This window comes from Hibiscus syriacus, unplaced genomic scaffold (assembly GCF_006381635.1).
Source record: "Hibiscus syriacus cultivar Baekdansim isolate YM2019G1 unplaced genomic scaffold, ASM638163v2 tig00012275_pilon, whole genome shotgun sequence".
NCBI lineage: Eukaryota > Viridiplantae > Streptophyta > Magnoliopsida > Malvales > Malvaceae > Hibiscus > Hibiscus syriacus.
In genome coordinates, this window is record NW_024062268.1 from 14,006 (window position 1) to 21,409 (window position 7,404).

The 7,404-nt window shown below is 37.4% G+C and overlaps 1 pseudogene; it reads right to left on the bottom strand.

Moving 5' to 3' along the window:
• Positions 1 to 4,784: 4,784 nt before the first annotated feature.
• Positions 4,785 to 7,077, bottom strand: LOC120205128 (annotated as a pseudogene).
• Positions 7,078 to 7,404: the final 327 nt, after the last annotated feature.

Genomic DNA, 7,404 nt, shown 5'->3' on the forward strand with positions numbered 1-7,404 from the left:
AGAGTTGAGTGGTTAGTTCTAATCGCAAAGAACTAGATGAATTTACCATTTGAGATGATGAGTTTTATTAAACTCTTAATGAATTCAAACCCAAGAGTTTGGGAGTTCCAAGTGAGGACATATTGAATGAGAGTTCCTAGTGAGAAGTACATATTGAATTCACCGAATTATGAGGTTGAATATTTATTCTTAATGACTTTTTATCCCAGAGTTTGGGTGGTTCATTAATAATGAACTTGAAGAAAATCATCATACCCTTTGTGAGGTTGAGCTATTATAAAAGCTCTTAATTATTTCATATCCCTGTTAATAGTGGTTTATGTCGAGATAAACTTGATGAAATAACCTACGTAAGTGAGAAGGATTAGCCACCTTCTATGAAAAATGTTGGGCCGTTTTTCTAGTACACTTATTAGAATCACGAGGAAAGAGGGCTAAACATATATACACTTTTGTATATAATCTTTGTAGAAACATCGAGGAATTTGGTGGATGAAGGGGTTAGTTGTGTGTTATGAGTTTACCCCCATCTTAGAAAGTTCAAGACTAGTTTTACTTATCTAAGAGAAGTATTGCTCATCATCACTATGTACTAGTTCCAGATACGTTCACTAGTGCTTAAGCAACTAATCTCGTTATTGCTCTTCTCGTGTTTTAACTTTATTGCTCTCATCTTTACAAAAGAATTATGTCGTATTAGTGGAGGAATGTTGATAATGCTCAAATTAGGTTATCCCACTAGTATTAGAAATATTCTAAATTAGGTTATCCCATTAGTATTAGAAATATGCTCAAATTAGGTTATCCCACTAGTATTGGAAATGACGATTTTGCCCTCACTATTTAGCCTATAAATAGTGAGCAATTTCATTCATTTGGAGATATCTCAAGCAAACATTTGCTTTGAAACACTCATCTCTTTTGAGTGTTGTTTGAGTTGAGAGAAGAGCAATACCACCAAGTTCACTCCAGTTTTCGGGTGTACGAATTCTTGGAGAGACGTGTTAACCTCAGGGGGGATGTTCGTCCATTGTAGCGATTACACACATCGGGGCAAATTTTCTTATAAGGCAGTGGATTACCACGACACGATTATCATTCTGATTGATTATTTTATTTAATATTTTTCAGTCAGTGCTAACGCCTCGTTTTGCAGCAGTCTATTTTACCAATACTCATTACTTCTAAGATTTGGCGTGTTGTTTCTCGTCTCTTTGGTGCTCACTCTGCTTCGAAGGCGTATGCTCTTCGATATTCTCTTCATTCTCAGAAGAAACGTGGGCTGACTATTAACGAATATTTGGCCAAGGTAAAGATGATTTGTGATTCTCTCTTTGTTGCTGATACGATTGTCTCCGAGCAGGAATAAATTAGTGTGATACTTGTTGGGTTTCCTATTGAGTTTGAATTTGTGATTGCTATTGCTTCTAACGAAGTTTTATCTCTTGCAAGTTTGACAGATATGCTTCTTGACTGTGAGACACGTCACAAGGAGTTTTTTTATGAATGATATGCTCATTCAGGCCAATATGGCTACTCATGATGATTCTTCAAAAGATTCGAGTGGCTCATCTGTTTCTCTGGATTTTTCAAATGAGGCTCGTGGGTCTCGTGGTGGTGGTAGTTATGCTCAAGCTCGTGGTAGGGGTCGATTTAACAATCGTCCTCAGCGCCAACTTTGTGGTAAGTTTGGCCATCTGCTGTAGCGCTGCTACTATTGGTTTGATCACACTTTTCAGGGAGCTTCTTCGGAGGTGAAGTCTACTTCTAGGGGTGATTCTTCCTCGATTGTGGCCTCTGACCACTTATCATCTCCTCAAGCCTTGGTTCATGTTGTTGGACGAAGTTTGTCTGATGCTATTTTTCAACCTGTTAATGGGTTCACTCAGCCCATTTCTTAAAGTGTTTGCCTCTGGCTGTTACCCTCATTTGCATGGTTTTAATCAACATAAGCTAGATTTTCGTACTCACTAGTGTGTTTTTCTTGGCTATAGTGTTTCTCATAAGGGGTACAAGTGTCTTGATGAAAGTGGTCGTATTTTTATTTCTTGGCATGTTGTTTTTTATGAGATAATTTTTCCTAATGCATGCAATTTTCGTGCACTTAACTGTTGCTGAGAGTTTCTACTGAAATTCCACTTAGAATTGTAACTGGTTTTAATGGCTCCAGTACCAATCTTGTTTTGTCTAGTATGGCTAAGTGGCTAACAGGTCTTCCAGCACGCCTGATGAAGGTCTTTCTCATTCAGTGGTTGTTGATGAAGTTCCACCTAGTTCAGTGGCTGTGTTTCCTAATCGTTTGCCTGGGATTCCTGAGGATATTTCCTTGGTTATTTTGCGTCAGTGTGTTGCTGATATTAGTGGTTCGCAGGTTCCACATGAGGGTTTATCTGATTCTCTTATTGATTTGCCTCATGAGTTATCTTGTGATAATGCAGGACTTCTAGTACTGATTTTGGCAATCCAAGTGGTGGTGATATTCAGGATTCTATGTTACCAGAATCTTCACATGTTCTTGTTCCAGTTGTTCTTCCCGTTTCTAGTGGTCATCCGATGAGCACTTGTAATAAGAGTGGTATTCAAAAGCCTAAGGTGTTTATTGTTACCACGCCCAAATCTCTTGATGTTTTGACCGAGCCTACTAAATTAAAAAGGTTTTTCAGGTCCCTTAGTGGAAAGAAGCAGTAGATTTAGAGTATGTTGCTCCTATTCGGAATAACACTTGGTCTCTTACTGAACTTCCCCTTAATCATTGTGTTGTAGGTTGTAAGTGGATTTTCAAGTTGAAGAAAAATCCAGATGGCACTGTTGCTCGTTATAAGGCGCGTCTAGTTGCAAAGGGTTATCTATAACAGATAGGTAGTGACTTTCATGAAACCTTTTGTCCCGTTGTTAAACCTGATACTATTCGAACAATTTATCTATTGTTGTGTCAAGAAAATGGGAGCTTCGACAGGTTGATGTTAATAATGCATTTTTGAATGGTGACTTAGCTGAGGAAGTTTACATGTCTTAGCCTCTTGGGTATGAGCAGGGTGACAAAAGGGTAGTTGTTTGTAAACTTAACAAGGCTATCTACGGTCTTAAGAAGGCTCTACGAGCATGGTTTGACTAACTCTGTAGCTATTTGCTTGCTCAAGGGTTTTGTATGTCCAAGTATGATGCATCCTTATTTGTTAGAAATACAGGTAGTCAAGTTCTTTATCTTCTTGTTTATATGGATGACATTTTTATTACTGGTAGTGATTGTGTTGATGTTTAGACTATTATCTTTAATATTAACAAGGTGTTTTATCTTAAAGATCTTGATCATTTGAGTTATTTTCTAGGGGTGCAAGTTTCTTATATTCCTGATGGATTGTTTCTTAGTCAGCAGAAGTACATTGCTAATCTGCAACACAAGTTTGGGTTTTCTACTGATTATCATAGTGTTGTTGGTGCTTTATAGTATGTTACTATTACCAGGCCTGATATTTCTTTTGCTGACAATCGTGTATGTCAGTTTCTTCTATCTCCTCTTTATGATTATCTTCATTCTGTCAAACGAATCTTGAGGTATCTGCAAGGAACGATTGATTTTGGCTTATGATTTACTCATGCCATGTGATTGTCTATTACAGGGTTTGCATATGCATATTGGGGCTCAGATATTGATGATCATAAGTCAACTACTGGGTTTTGTATTTCTTTTGGGGGTAATCTTGTGTCTGGGGTTTCGAAGAAGCAGGTTGTTATGTCTCGCTCTACTACTGAGGCTGAATATAAAAGTGAAGCCTCAACAACTACCGAAGTTATGTGGCTTGAGTCCTTACTTGTAGAACTACATGTTGTTCCTGATGGGGTGCCTATTCTGTGGTGTGATAATTCTAGTGCAGTTGTTGTCTCGCTAATCCTGTGCTGTATTCCAAATTTAAACATGTTGAGATGGATCTTTTCTTTGTTTGTGAACGAGTTGCCTTATGTAGCTTGCTTGTTAATGAAGTGCCTGCCTATGAACAAGTTGCTGATGTTTTGACCAAACCTTTGTTTGCATTGTTTTTTTGTCGTTTACGAGATCGTCTTGGTGTTCTTCGCCTACCTCTTGGATGTTAGGTATGTGGTTTATTCTGTTTCTTTCTCTATTGCTGGTTTTTTTTGTTTGTTTATGTTTAGAATTTCAAAGTTGTTCAAAGCAGGGTGAATGTGAGAGGTTAGCTCTCTACTCAGTGTAGTTAGGTATATTGTGCTGCACCAGTATTTGTTAGAGAATTAGTAAAGGCTTAGCTGAGGTGGATAGGAGTTTGTTAGCCCTCATCTTTGTCCTCAGCTCTCGCTTCCTCTTGTATAAATCCTTGAACCTTTGTTGAGGTGTTTAAGGCTTTCATTAATAAAATACTGAGAATGACGTCTCTCTTTCACTATTGTAACATTATTTGCTGCCATTTATTATATATTTTTTAAAAAATTGAACAACATTCGCTTTTCTAAAGGTATTAATTTTTTAAACGTGATGGGATGTTTTAATTTTTTTCATGCATAATCGACTTACAAATTTAATTTATGTCCTATTTAAAGGCATGTCTTTAAAGTTACTTTTTTCTAAGAGAACGTAAAAAAATTAAAAGGGTGATTTAATGAGTATTCTAACGTATCTAGTTCAAAACAATCGATCACAACTTCGATTTTTCAAAACGCATGTTTTTCAAGATAATATTTTTCGAATCTAAAAAGAGTTTCGACGCACAAACTGAGCTTAAACCCATTTAGTGCTTTTAGATGAGGCGTTGAACCATTGGGCTTGTTTGCACCATACAACCTGTTTTGAGGCAATAATTTATGAGTTGAATTGACAATTCAACTTACACATCAAACAAGTTAGAAAAAAAAAAGAAAAAGAAAAAAGAGAGAAGGGATGAAATGACCGAATGGCAAATATAATGCAGCAGCCAAGATCAGTACACTTCAACGTTCCATTGTTCTCCTTTCTTTAATTCTTTCTTGTATTCAAGCCAGTCGATACCTGAAACAAGTAAAAGTTAGAAGGTGGAATCATATTTTTCTACAATGTTGAAGTAAGTTACCATCTCTGGCAGCCAAAGAAGTCATGATAGCATGGATTCCCTTCTCCATTCCCTTGAGCCCGCACATGTAGATATAGGTGTTGTCTTTTGTTGAGCAATTCCCAAAGCTCTTCAGCATATTGGGCCATTCGGGTTTGAATATACATCTTCTCGCCCTGTTCGTTTGTTTGTTCCCTGCTTATGGCATAATCCACCCTGAAGTTGATAGGTGCCTTCTCCTTCATCTCCTCAAATTCCTGGGTTGAAACTATTATTTTTAAGCCAATGTATTCCAGTACAAAGAGAAAGAATCTGGTAAAAAGTTAAGAGAGCTTGCCTCTGGGTAGAGTAGTGAGCTACTGGTGGGAACACCCAAGAAGAGCCAATCCAATCCATTAAACTGCATTTCATGGCAGTAACAGGTCAAGTACTTTCCATAACTGGCTACTCTTTTTGGGAAGATTTCGATATCCGACCTACCTTGTAGTCGTCGTGCTTTTCAAAGAACATCTTCCATAAGAATGAACGGAAAGGCGCAATTCCAGTTCCAGTTGCAAGCTGCAACAGGGAAACCAGACATAATTGTGTTACTAAATGCACAGATAAATGGTTAACATGTCTTTTTGTATATGATACTCTTGAAAGAGCAGATGATGTAGACATACCATTATGATGGTGACATTTGGATCTTTGGCATAAGCATCTCTTTCCCAACAGGCCCGTGATCTTTACGAAAGCTTCAGGCTTCAAATCACCTGAATGAGACAATTACAACTCATAAATGATGGTGAAAAGAAAACACTTCCCCAATGCTTTCATTAAAAAATGGTAATGTCTACCGCAGTTACTTATAAAGCTCAATCTTTTTCCCCAAGGCTGCACATAGCTTCAATAACAAAGGTATCAACAAGAAATTTGGAAAGGTTACAATTATCTGTCATGTCTTAATTTGAACCAGTAAATGATCTCTTATAGTTAAAGGGGACAAAATTATTCATGTACTAAGAAGCTAATATGCTGCATATTAAACAATCAACAACCTCAGGAAATAAAAACGGTTGATGAAGATCATTAGTCAGATTTCTATCCTAGGTGGTCTTTGTATATTTGTTCAAGATTGATCCAAGTGAGGGTTTTCTCGAAACTTCTACTTATGTGCATATAGGAAACTGGAAAAGAATGAACTTTAAAATTCTTACACAAGAAATTTGAGCAAACTCCTTTCACTCTCTCCTTGTTCGTTGGTATAGATAAGCCTTTTGACACACAAGGACACCTGCATTTACAATCACATCAGGATCTGACTAGATATCAGTCTGAATAAATAAATTAAAACCTTTAAACCCCCAAGAAGTACATAACATTTTATCCTTATCTGAAGAAATAAGATCCTTACGGTTTGAGAATTGCCAAAGTCTCCCAAAGAACTGCTAGCAATAGAGTACAATCGAAGTTTGTGGGGTTTCCCGTTCTTGTCCAGACCGTCAGCAAGGACACCAATGGACTGTCCTTCTCCGTATGGTACTTTCCCTGTGTCATCCAACATCAAATGATAAAAAATGCATGTGTCAAGTCTTCACATGCTTAAAACAAGCTTCTAAATCGTTAAAAGATCACCTTCGGTACTAAAATCCATGTGCCAAGTCTCTCCAGGAGCATCATCTCCGGTGATTTTGGTGTTGAGGAGGCACTTTCCAACGTAGGGTTCCTTTGGCTTGTACTTGTTAACAACGATGCCTTCATCATCTTTCTTGGAAATCTTTTCTGCTTTTGCAGGAGCTTCTGCTGTGACCTGAGCTCTAATGGAAATCACATTTCCACCAACGCTGACATTCCTTGGGTGCAAAACACTCCGGGGAAGAAACTAAGACATATGAGTACCGGAGTAAGTGAGTCAATGCAAAAATGCTTTCGTCTTACAGAAATCATACCTTGTTGAAGTTGAGTCTTTCAGGGACAGCATGGTTGAGTTTTTAAATGAAAGAGAAGATGACTTGAAAGATGGGAGAGCTACAGCTGCATTTACAGTCATTGCCATTGTTTACTAGCACCTGAAGAAAAAAAAGAAGGAACAAGCTGAAAACCACGAAAAGAAGGAACAAGCTGAAAGCCACGAAAACAAGAGTAGAGAAGAGAGATAAAAAAGACAAATCTGGGAGAGGGTTGCAGGCATGATTTTTAGAATCGGACCGATCAGGGAACCGATCGTGTTACCGGTTCACTGGTTTAACCGGTTGAACCGGTTAAAAGAACCAGACGACGTCATAATTAATTAATTATTTAAAAAATTAAATAAAAATATAAAAAAACATTTAATAAAAAATAATTTTTTATATCACAAGTCATATTCAAAGCAAGTTATAAC